Source organism: Arachis hypogaea, chromosome 20 (assembly GCF_003086295.3).
Source record: "Arachis hypogaea cultivar Tifrunner chromosome 20, arahy.Tifrunner.gnm2.J5K5, whole genome shotgun sequence".
NCBI lineage: Eukaryota > Viridiplantae > Streptophyta > Magnoliopsida > Fabales > Fabaceae > Arachis > Arachis hypogaea.
This window is the reverse complement of record NC_092055.1, coordinates 123,822,426-123,836,032: the sequence shown is the minus strand read 5'-3', so window position 1 is coordinate 123,836,032 and position 13,607 is coordinate 123,822,426.

Below are 13,607 nucleotides of genomic sequence, written 5' to 3'. Positions count from 1 at the left end.
CCAGGAAGGTGCCGAGAGAGAAAGAATAAGCATTAATGGTGAAGGACAGAATCACATTGATCCTGCTCAACAAAATGGAAAGATCCAAGAATCCTGGCATCAAAGTAATTTGAATAATAACCAAGATTCCCCCAATTTTGGTTCTTGGACGATGGTCAAACGACCACTTAGAAAGAAAAAAGGTAACATGAATCTGAGCTATTTTGGAGGCAATCAACTCCCTGATTCTACTCCTAATCAACGATCCACCAATGATGAGAGCCACTAGGTGTTGGAGCATGGATCAAGATATAATGCCTTGCATGAAGAAATGGCGCTAATCAGGTATGAGGGTGATAAGCATGCAGAAGTTGAAGCTTCCGTCACTCTCGATACTGAGCCGTTAAACAATAAGGCCCAAAAAGAAAAGGAAACCTCACAGCTCATTCATAAAAAAATTTTGAAGCCAGAGGTTGGGAAAAACCCTCAGTTGGGCAGAAAAGCTAACTCCAATAAGATTGTTACAACCTAAAAAGAAAAAATAGGGAAGCCCATAATCAAACCCAGTACCAAATCAAGCACTCATCCTGCAGGAGCGCCTAAGAACGATGATTCTCCTCTGTCAAAAACAAAGAACCCTAATGTCGAAGCCATGGAGGGGGTCGTCATGGAGTATATATATCAATTTGAGCATGAGCAATATGAGGCCTATGTTGTTGCGAAGAAGGTGAATCTCCCCTTTGAAGACTATGCTATCTGTAGTAATCCCCTAATCTCTCCTCCATTTACCAATGCCTCATTGAATTCTATGGAATTGAATAGTGGATTAGGGATTAACGACGGCAAACCATCGGATATGGCAAAAGCTCGTTCAGAAGGAAAGAACTCCAATTTGGGAGAAGAATCTTTGGCGAAGTCCGAAATGCAGTCTCAGGCTCAGGCCTCAGAGTAATCTTGTCTTTGGTGACTATCTCTTTCCCCCTCCTATTTCTGATGACTATTATAAGCTGGAATTGTAGAGATGCTAGTGGAAAAAATTTTCCTACTCTTATTAGAGATATTAGACGTGAATACATGGTTGATTTCATTATCCTCCATTGGGACTGGAATTCTTGGAAGGTTGATGTTCTTGATCAGCAGAAAGAACCCTATGATGTTACTTGGCTTCTTTCTGCTATTTATGCCAGTCCACAATGTGCTAGTAGAAGAACTCTTTGGCATTCTCTTCATTCTCTGGCTTCTAATATTAACCTTCCATGGTGCATTTAAGGAGATTTCAATGCTCTTCTCCGCAATTTTAAAAGACGTGAGGGCAATCCCAGAACAAATTCAGTTGCTTGTCCCATTTTCAAAGTTGTGTTTCTAACTGTGGTTTGGTTGACCTAGGCTATATGGGCTGGTCTTTCACTTGGAAGAGGACGGACTTAGTGGAAAGGTTGGGAATGGGTATGTGTAATTTGGATTAGTAGCTGGCCTTCCCTAAAGCTGTTATCAAACATTTACCTCAACTAAAGTCTGACCACTCTCTTATCTATCTTTAACTCTCTGCTAATGCCTCTCACAATAGGTACAGAAGACCCTTTCATTTTGTTGCTGTTTGGATTACTCACCCTGATTTCAACAGGATGGTGGAAAATTCTTGGCATATGGACAGTTCATAGTCTAATTGTATTATTAGCTTTAAGGACTCACTAAAGAATTGGAATTTAGAAGCCTTTGGAGATATCTTTAAAAGAAAAAGAAACCTTCTTTAAAGATTAAATGGGATTGCATCTAGTCTTGCCCAGGGAAGTAACCAATTTTTTGAAAATCTCTAATCTAATCTGTAGAAAGAATATAAAGAAGTGTTATCTCATGAAGAGCTCCTATGCTATCAGAAAGCAAGATACAAATGGATTGAATTTGGGATCGCAACACTAAGTTCTTCCATGGTTTAACTATGATTAAAAGAAGGAAAAACAAGATGACATCTCTCCTTGATTATAATGGTAGTCTTATAACTGATAGTAATATCCTAGAAAATATGGCCTTTAATTTCTTTGCTGAATTATATAATGATTCCTTCCCCAATGTCCCTTATGTTCTCAATAATGCTTTCCCACCCCTTAGTACAGAGGATTTTAATTTTATTGGCAAGAATGTTTCAAAGATTGAAATCAAGGATGTGGTCTTTTGTATGGTAAGCTTCAAAGTCCTAGGCAGAGATGAATTACATTACAAGTGATTTTCTATAAAAGTCAATGGGATTCAGTTGGGATTGATTTGTGCTCGTTGGTGTCCCAAATTTCTGATAATCCCGAGAAGATTAAGGAACTTAATGAAACCTTGATAACTCTTATTCACAAAACTGAACAGGTCACTAATCTAAAGCAGATGCGACCTATCAGCCTATGCAATGTATCCTACAAAGTGGTTACCAAAATCATTGCTAATCGTTTTTGGAAAGTCATGGAAAAGCTCGTTGATTGATAAACCACTATTTTATGGTTTATCTTGTGCTCAATTGAGTGGTTTTTATCAAATCCTTGCCCACTTATTCATATGATTTGCATGATTTTACAATTCCTTCCTAGTTCTGTTCTATGATTGAAAACTTGTTTCCTAAGCCTTTAATTTGTATATTTTAATTCTCCTTTATACCATTCGATGCCGTGATCTGTGTGTTCAGTGTTTCAGGCTTTGTAAGGCAGTAATGGCTTAGAGGATGGAGACGAAGCTTGCAGAAATGGAAGGAGCATAAGAAATAAAGGAGACAACTAGCGAGTATCGACGCGCACGCATAGCTCACACGTGCGCGTGATCTGGAGATTTTTACAGTGACGCGTGTGCGTACCTGACGCGTACGCATGGATTGGAGATTTTCTAAACGACGCGTGCGCATTCTTGACGTGTATGCGTGACACGCAAAAAGGACCAGCGACGCGTGCGCGTGCTTGACGCGTATGCGTAACATGCGCGATCTGTAGAAATAACAGAAAATGCTGGGGGCGATTTTGGGCCGAGTTTTGACCCAGTTTCTGGCCCAAAAACACAGACTAGAGCCAGGAAACGAGCAAAGACTCAAGAGAGATTCTCATTAGCATAGTTTTAGTTTCAGATATGAATCTAGAGAGAAAAATTACTCTTCCTCTAGGTTTTCTCTTACATTCACATATTTTTAGTTTTATGCTTTTGCTTTGGATATTGAGAAGAGTCATTACCTCCGTTGAAGTTATTGTTCTAGTTTGTTTTCTTATTCCCTTACCCTTCCATATTCTTAATTCTTGTTTAGAGTTACAATTGGATTATTTTTAGAATTGATTAATGCAAAGGATTACTTTCACTTTTAATTAAATTGTAGTTATTGTCTATCATGTCTTTCTTTTATTCCCTTTTTAATTCTGTGCAAGTAATTTTCATGTCAATGGAGTAGATTCCCAACTTGACATGGGGGTTGATTAAAAGGAAACACTTGAGTTAGAATGCTCAAGTGATTAGTTAAATTGGAAGTTGTTGGCTAATTTTCTATTTATTAACGCTAGACCTTCCCAAGGGAGAGGACTAGGATTTGCGAATAAGAGTTAGCTTAATCACTTGACTTTCCTTTATTTAGTAAGGGTTAACTAAGTGAAAATAACAACCTCTTTATACTACACTTGAGAGAATTCCAACAAGGATGGAACTTCTAATTAATCATTCCCCCAGTCAAGGCTTTTTAATTAGAATATATAATTCTCTTTTAATTTACAATTATTTATTTTCTGTCATTCAACTCTCAAATTTCTCGAAAAACTCCTGATTAATAAGATAGCACCCTTTTGTCAACTCGTTGAGAGACGACTTGGGATTCATACTCCCAGTATTTTTATTCTAAATTTGTGACAACCTTTCTAAATTGATGAGCGGATTTTGGCTGGTTAAGAACTGTACTCACAACGCTATTTCTATATTGAATTCTTAATTGGCTGACTTTTGCCCTCCAATTTTTGGCGCCGTTGTCGGGGAATTGCAAATGTGTGCCTTATTATTGGTTATTGTAAATATTTGCTTTTTCGTTTCTTTGTTAGTGTTTCTAGTTTTAGGAGTTTATTCTCTTTAATTTTTATTAGTTTTTATTTTTTACTTGCTACTATGAATTCTCACCCCTTTGGCTATGAGTTTGGTTCCAATGTTGTTGTAGGGAATGGACACTATAATGTGAACATGCATCAAGGTTGGAACAATCAAAGATGGGAGGAGCTACAAGGATTTGATCAACCCTCTTGGCAACAACCCCCTCCAATGCGCTACAACCAACAACCATTCTATGATGCATACCCAGACAACAGTTATGGTGGACCTTTTCGTGACAACCAACCTCCACCAAATTACTATGGTCAAGAGCCATTCCGAGGTGCGTACCAAGATGAAAGATATGGTGGACCCCCTTGTAGTTAACAACAAGCCCCACCATATGCTTATGAACCACCTCCTTAACATAACTCTGAACCACCCTACTCACAAGCTCCTTTTCACCATTCACCTCCATATGACCCCAATCCATATCCACCATGCCAACCCCCATATAAACCATATGAACCATACTTAGAACCACCGCCATTCCAACACAATTACTCCCAAGAACCACCACCTCAATATACACCATCTCCATATCCTTATCAAGATGAACCACCTTTTTATCATGAACCCTTTCTTCCAAGTAATGAACCCTCATATCCACCCCAATCTCCAATGAATGAAACCATTGGGTACTTCTTCAAGGGCAAGACAAGATGGAAAAGAACGTGCTAAATTTTGCGGCCGACTTGGGTGAGTTAATAAATCAATTAGCCTCAGAATGCTTGAGCACTCAAAGGGCCCCCATGGCTACATGTGGAGAATCAAATACAGAGCATAGCATGAAAAAGAGATCGAAAACTCCGGTGAAACATGAGGAACATGACTTTGTATTGGAACAAGTGGAGGAAGCCATAATAGTTGAAAAGGAAGAAGTGGTTGAAGACTTAGGAGATGCTGAATCTCCATGGGAATCTAGAGTTGTAGAGTATTCCTCCAAGAAGCTTGAAATTAATGTTGAAGAGGATAGTGTACAACCTCCAAGGCATATCATGGTTGAAGACTTTGCAGAGGTTGATCAAGAGATGGAGATTAAGGAAGAAGAAGCACAACCTCCCATGCCCTTGGTAAGCAATAAAGAAGAGATTGAATTGGAAGAAAGTTACCAAGAGGAAGAGGTTGAAATTGAAGAAGCTTGCAAAGAGGTGGAAGTTGTAAAGGAAGAGCTCAAGGGAATGGAACTGGAAATCACTTTGCCAAAGTTGTTGGAGACCTCTCCCCCAAGGCCATCACCATCCATTCCTTCATTCAAGTGGGTAAATCTTTCATCTCTAAGCTTAATTATCCCACTTGAATATGCTTTGCTTGAGACGGATGGGCAACTTAGAGCTCTTTGTGGCTATAAGAACAAGCGGGAGATGGTTAGTGGTAGGAATTGTCATACAAGGTTCAATATGGTTGCGTGCTCCAAATTGAAGTACAAGGGTTGGTATAATTCTCAATTGAAGGGGTCTAGAAAGTTGTTTGGATATCTCCGTGAGAATTTCGATTGCTCACCACCCAAATGGAAAAATGATGATCAACAAGAAGACGGGTGCAAAAGCAAAGTTTGGGACCCCGAAATTCATTCTAGCAATCAACACTCTTGGGGCCTTGTCACTTGCTTTAACTTGCTTGAAGGCTTTATGCAACTAGTGTGGGATCCCGGAGGCTATTGGAATTACAAACACTGGTGGGGATTCCTGGACGAGTTCAAGCATAAACCACCATAACAAGGGACTCACCAAATGTCCAACTTAAGGACTTTAACTAAAAGTGCTAGGTGGGAGATAACCCACCATGGTATGATCGTTCCTTTTTCAGTCTCAGTTTTATTTTACTTTGTTTTATCCTTAGTTTTATTTTATTCTATTTTTCTTAGTGTTCATTCATAATGTTTGCATCAGCATCGGAATTTTGCATTCTGCATACTGCATAAAAAAGGGGACAGACCATGCGTGCGCGCAGGCCACGCATGGGCGTCGATAGCAATTTCGCTCCCCCATCCAATGAACAGAAAGTTGTGATGGAATCGTGTGGCTGGGGTGCTCTGCGCACAATTCGACCCACGCGTACGCGTCTATGACGCGTGCGCGTCATCTGCCACAAGTGAAATCCACGCGTACGCATCAAGCACGCGCACGCGTGGATAGGGAAATCGGCGTAAATAGCATGATGGACACAAAGTTGTGCTGCCCCCACACTGGAACTGTGCTAGAGGCACTAGGTCATCCACGCGTACACGTCCCTGACGCGTGCGTGTCCTTTTGCTTCCAATACCACCCACACGTACGCGTGGGCGACGCGTACGCGTCGCAATGCGAATACAGTTCTCACGCGCACGCGTGCCTTGCGCGCTCGCATCGCGTCCCGACTTTTCATTCCCTTCTCCTTTCTTCCTTCATTTTTCTTATTGCATTTAATTACTTTTCTTTCTTCAAAAATTTTTCTCTTTCATGCTTAGTTTTTTATGGTTTCATTTTCATTCTTTTCTTTTTCTTCATGCATTTTTATGTTGGTGTTGGAGCTTTATTTGGGTCTTATATTATTATACTTGAGCTTGTGGATATCATCAAGAGTGATTTGACAATTAATATTAATTTTTGGATTGCATGCATGTTGGAGTTCTTACTTTCCTTAACATATTTTACATGCATACCAAGTGTTTGTGAAAAGCTCGTATAGCATTATGAATTCTTAATTATTCTATCCTTTCACTCTAATGCCTGTTTTTCATCAAAATCCTTCCAAAATTTTATTAATTAAATATAATTGTCAATACAAACGTTATTGTTAGTTTGTTACGACTGATAATACATTTTGGCTTTTAATGCTTGATCTATGCTACTCATGTCTTTGCCAGCATGCCAATAAACATCTTACATTTAATTGCCTCAATTTATCATGCTATATTTCCATTGATGTCCTAATTGCATGGAGTCGCGACCATGTGTTAACGACATTCTTCTTTACCTTGGCATGGTTATCACTCGTACTGTCCTCTTCCTTGCTCTATCCCTTTGAATTCATGCCCCTTTCTCCTCTCCCTTTTCAGGATGGCCACCAGAAAAGGTAAAGAGAAAGCCTCTGACAAGCCACCAGCGAGGAGAGGAACGAAAAGCACAAGCACTTTCAACAAATCAGCTGCTCCTTCAGAGACTTCAGAGGTTGGACCGGCTAGACCGGCAGGCAAAGCGAATGGAGCGCCGTAACAAGCGCCAATTTACATACCTCAAGGAGCTGATTGTTGGCAACCACCCACCTGAAGAAGAGCCAGACACTCCGGACTCCACCTCACCTACCAGCACCGGGAGCCAAGACAATCCCGACGGTGGAGATGCTGTTACCAACCCCCCTTTGTTCCTAACTGATGGCACCGAGGATGGTGCCAAGCTTTAAGTGTGGGGAGGTCGGTTAGTACCTGAGTTCCGGAGGTAATTGCTTTTTCTTAACACCAATATTTTAGTTTTTCTTTTGTTTGATAGAATAGATTGCATGATAATAATAGGTTGCATGTATGTTTGCTTGGTTAAAGTAATTAAAATTTCTTTTCAAGACTCTATTTTATGACATTTCACTAATTTAAATTGAATTTTTTTTTGTGTTAAACTTGTTTGAAGAATGTAAATTAGAACATGAATTATAGCTAAGAACACACAACCCAGTAAGATTTTTGAACCTAATTGTATGGTTACACTATTTAACCATGATATTTTACTCTTGTGTGTTTTCTTCTCTATGATTGTAATTTTTATTTTGTTCCACTCTATATGTCCAATGTTTAATGTGTTATATGCATGCATATGATTGAGGCCATTATTCTATTAGCTCACTTATCCCAAATAGCCTACCCTTTCAATTACCTTTGTTAGCCACCTTGAGCCTTTTAATTTCCCTTTGTTCTATATTTTACCACATCACTAACCTTAAGCGAAAAAATAATTAAATACCCCAATTGAATCTTTGGTTAGCTTAAGATAGTGTGTTAACTAAGTGTGGGAAAACTGTGGGAACTTGGGTTAATGAAAGTGTACAATGTTTAAATAGTAAAATATTGGGAATGTGGGTACCTACTCATGTAAGACTAGAAAAATTAAAAATTCATGTGCATTGATAAGTTATGTTTGCTTTCCTCTATATCAAAAAAAAAAAAAACAAAAAATATTCAATAGATAAATAAATAAGGGGACAAAATTACCCCAATGTTAAGTTAATGAAAAATCAATGTATATGTGATAAAAATTAAAGAAAAGTTTATGCATGAGTATGAGATGAAAAAATGGAAATTTTGGGTAGCTAAGCATGATTTAAGAAGAATATAGAGTATGTATAGGTGAAAGCTTAGGTTAGTCAAGGATTCAATTTATAGCTCACTTAGCCATATATATACCCTCACCTTTACCTTAGCCCCATTACAACCCTGAAAAGAACTCATGATGTTTGCATTGGTACATTAAATATTTGTTGATTGGTTAGGTGAAGAACAAAGTTTAGAAAGCATGACTAGAGAAACTAGATTGGATTACCCAATACACTTGAGTGATTAGAGTGCATATACACTATCAGTAAGGGTTCAATGCTTAATTCTATGTTCCCTGCTTTCATGAGCTGTCTACTTACAAGTCTACCTGTATTTACTGTATGATTTAAATTAGTGATATCTGATTTATGTGTGTCTTGGAGAACTTATTTACTTTAAAGCAAGTATACAGAATCATCTTAGCATATAGTTGCATTCATACATAGGTTACATTTCATGAGTCTTGTTTTTCCCTATCTATTCTTTTGATCTCCTTGAGCTAAGCATGAGGACATGCTAATGTTTAAGTGTGGGGAGGTTGATAAACCACTATTTTATGATTTATCTTGTGCTCAACTGAATGGTTTTTATCAAATCCTTGCCCACTTATTCATATGATTTGCATGATTTTACAATTCCTTCCTAGTTCTGTTCTATGATTGAAAACTTGTTTCCTAAGCCTTTAATTTGTATATTTTAATTTCCCTTTATACCATTCGATGCCGTGATCTGTGTGTTCAGTGTTTCAGGCTTTGTAAGGCAGGAATGGCTTAAAGGATGGAGAGGAAGCTTACAGAAATGGAAGGAGCATAAGAAATACAGGAGACAACTAGCGAGTATCGACGCGCACGCATAGCTCACGCGTGCGCGTGATCTGGAGATTTTTACAGTGACATGTGTGCATACCTGACGCATACGCGTGGATTGGAGATTTGCTAAACGACGCATGCGCGTACTTGACGCGTACGCGTGACATGCAAAAAGGACCAGTGACGCTTTACATTTTTCGAGAACGGATGACCTAGGGAAGTATTTGGGTGTTCCCCTGCTCCACTCTAAAGTCTCAAGACATATCTATGGTGACATCATCAATGAAATAAATTCCAGACTGAACTCTTGGAAAGCGGCCTCCCTCTCATTTGCAGAGTGATGTACTTTGGTGAAATATGTTCTTTCCCTTATTCCTTATTATACCATTCAATCTGCTTTACTTCCTTCATCTACTTGTAATTTGATTTATCGTAAATGCAGGACTTTCCTTTGGAGAGACACAGACAATTCAAGAAAAATTCATCTTCTCAACTGGAATAAAGTTTGCACCCGTAAGAAGATGGGAGGGCTTGGCATTTGCCATACGGATAAGATTAATTGTGCCTTTATGACAAAATTCGAATGGATTCTCATTGATAGAAGGGATTTTCTTTGGGCTAAAACTCTTAGGTCTAAATATGGTTGTGGGACTGACATTGTTCTGGTTGTTGAGAGAAGAAGGAACGAGTTTAGCCTTTGGAAGGGTGTCCCAAGTCTTGGGTTAATGTTAAAAAAATCATATATGGCGCATAGGGAATGGTTCTAAAATTAATTTTTGGAAGGACAATTAGGTGCCTAACATGGGTTCTCTTGTGATGTATGCTAACTAGGTGAGTATGCCAATTAATTTGGAAGATAATCTAAATAATTTTTTAACTGTTTCAGGAAGTTGGGATCATAACAAACTCGCTACTTGGCTGCCGGACGAGCTGATCCAAAGATTTTGGCTATATCCCCTCCTTCCCCGTGGAAAAAGGATGACCATATTGCTTGGAATCCCTCATCTCATGGTTCCTTCGAGGTTAGAATGACTTACCAAAAGATAAATGGTGAAGAAGGCAACAGCAACAGACTTCACAAGTTGATATGGCAATGGAAGGGCCCTAAACACATTTGGACCTTTCTTTAACTTATATCACATAACGCTATCCTCACTAATTTTGAACGGAAAAGAAGACACATGACTCTTGATGTAACTTGCTCAAGATGTTTTGCTTATGACGAAACTACTCTCCATGTTTTTCGTGATTGTCCCTTCGCTGTAGGTATCTGGCTTTCCTTAATAAGTGCAGTAGGACTAAATAATTTCTTCCATCTTAATCTGCATGATTGGCTTCTCCAAAATCTGACTTCAAAAGGTGAGTTGCCTTGCCTCGTTGGCGTCATGGTCTCTTCCATTTGGCACCTCCAAAACAAATTTATCTTTGAGGGAGATAACACCCCTATCCGGCCTAAACGGGAACAGATTAAAGCTCGCTTTGAAGAGATTAACAAAGTAACGAGAGCTACTCTACTTCAAGATATGCCAAGAAACTCTTAAGAGCTTCTCATTACTTGGAAACCACCGTAAAAAAATCTTACTAAAGTGAATGTGGATGGGTCCTTTCTTGCTCAATCGAATAACGCAGCCTGTGGTGGTATTCTCAAAAATTACTCGGGTCATTTTATAAAAGTATTTACTTGCAACCTTGGAAGCTACTCGATTATGCATGCTGAGCTCTGAGGCATTATTTGTGGTCTTCAGATTGCAATTGCTAATAATATCGCTTCCTTAGAGGTCGAATCTAATTCTGCTTCAGCCATCAACTTCATCAAGAAGGGACATAGCTCTTCACACCCTTGTACGCTATAAGAAAAACGCTGAGTATTGTTGGATTTACCGTCGGAAAAATGAATAAAATCCAAAGGTAATTTAATTATTGTCGAATTTACCATCGAAAACAATAAGACGGTATAAACCTTGCAGGTAAGTGTTTACTGTCAAAATTTTTCATCCAACGGTAATTACCGCCCATTTCTAAAACCATCGGTCTTTGTTCTCAATGGGAATCTTCATGTAGCTGGGCCAGGGATGGTCGTACATCAGCTTGATGACATTGCTCATCTCTTGAGTACACGCGTTGTTGTTCAATGCAAACCTAACAACCTACAAACAAGAATCAACCTAAATCCACTAAACAGGAATCATAATCATTAAAACTTAAAACAATAACCAGGCAACCAAATCAACCTAAATCCACAAAAAAGGAACCAATTTTCAAGTACTTTTAGCAATAAAGTTAATCATAATCATTGAAACTTAAAACACTAACCAGCCAACCAAATCAACCTAAATCTATTAGACATGAATCAATTTTCAAAAACTTTCAGCAACAAAGTTAATCATAATCATTGAAACTTAAAACAATAATCAGGCAATCATTTCAACCTAAATCAACTAAATAGGAATCAATTTTCAAGAATTTTCAGCAATAAAGTTAATCATAATCATTGAAACTTAAAACAATAACCTGGCAACCATGTCGCTCATATTTTCTTCTTCGACAAATAGATGACAAATGAATGGTTTTTATGTAAGATGATCAGGTTCAGTATATGGACAGTATAGCAGTAATAGCTATTTATTGTGAAGCATGCAAGGTTAAAACAGGTAATGATCAACCAAGGATACTTCTTAAAGATAGTCGCAAGTTTTAATATATTATAATATACAGTATCATATTTATACTACTATTAAGCAGTTTCTTGGTATCAATGTATGTGATGTTGAACAAAAAGTTTTAAATAATATCTTCTATACTCACATTGAATTCCTATAAATTAAAAGTGTTCATTTTAATACGACTCGTGTATGTTCATAAAGGTTCGATTTCTTTATATTCTAAGGAACATGAAAACTACACTACTTAATTCTGATTGAGCTTAGATGTTATTGAAACTATTTTAATAAATTATTGTAAAATTCAGCAGAAACCATTTTTTAAAACAAAGTGGCATTGTTTATTTTATAATCTAATTTTTATAATTTCTTGTATTCTCTGTTGGCTTAGAGAACCCTAGTTTGTAGTAACCTTTTTTAGTTTGTATTATATATTAGTTCTGATGTCCGCTTTTTCATGGAGTTAGTGTATGGGCCTATGAATAAGTTGCCAGAGATAAAGCACATGAATGTTATCATGAATGTGCGCATGTTTCTATGCATATTTGTATTGTACCAAATTGAAGTTCTTTACTTTTATATATCACTGCACAGTAGCTTTCATTTTGTTTCTATTGATTTAGATATAAAGTTTAGTTTTATCAACTGTGGTATTTAACTATACTCTCACCTATCATCAAATGTCAGTGATGTGATGAATTTAGAAAGTCAGAATAGAAGATCCGAATTGATAGTTTAATAGTGGAAAGAACCAAAAGTAGCATAAAGAGATCTCAAGCAAATAATTGTATGCCCAGATTTTGATATATAATATAAGTGGTTAAATTTATAAGAACCCAAGATTAAGATTTGGTTACCCAGGTAGTGTTGTGTTTTCTATTAAGTGTGTATATTGTATTTTAATCATAGAAAATAGATACTTGTCTCAACTGCATACTTTACTAATTAGAGGGTTTAACCATGATATATTATTTTAATACCACTTGTTTGCAAATAAGAAATTTGGACAATATTATTGTGAAATTTAATCATTCCGGGATTCTAAAGAAATAATCTGAAGGCCTAAATCCATTCTAGCTTTAATTTTACTCTTATCTTATATTAAGAAAATTTTAATTTTAGTTATTTTACTTGTACATTTGAAAAAGATGTAAGTCTTTTAACATTTTCTAATTTTATGAAATTTTAAGACTTTTTCCATTCACGAAATAAAATAATATCAAAATACGTTTATTTTTTTTATTTTGCTAATATATGATTTTAATTTGAAGGTACTCAATAACCTTTGAATTATCATAAGATTCTTTAGCATTATTTTTTGTTGGTAGAACTTAAATTTTGACTATTGAGTGCCAATTGCAAAAAAACTATTGAGATTTTCTGTGTTATAACAACTTCAAATTATGCAAAAAAATGAAGATGAAGAATCCATTAGTTATTTGTTTTTTTCTTTTTTGCTTGTTAGGTTTAGTTGGAATTACGACGGAATATTATATATTGGAACTTTCATATGTAATTAATTTGGCATCATAATGAAATGTCGATATTTATTATTTTTGAAATTAAAATTAATTATAATTAATTTATTATTCAGTGGTTTAAAAAAATATCATAATTTATAGTAATTCTATCTATCTGTATGAGAAAAAAAGATAGGATTACTTATTTCCTATATAAATTATCTCAATTTTATCTTTCTTTTTTAAACTATTCATTCGTTGCTAGGTGTAAAGACCCAACTTCTATCACGTCATGATCATACTAGAAGTAAGATGTTATTCACCT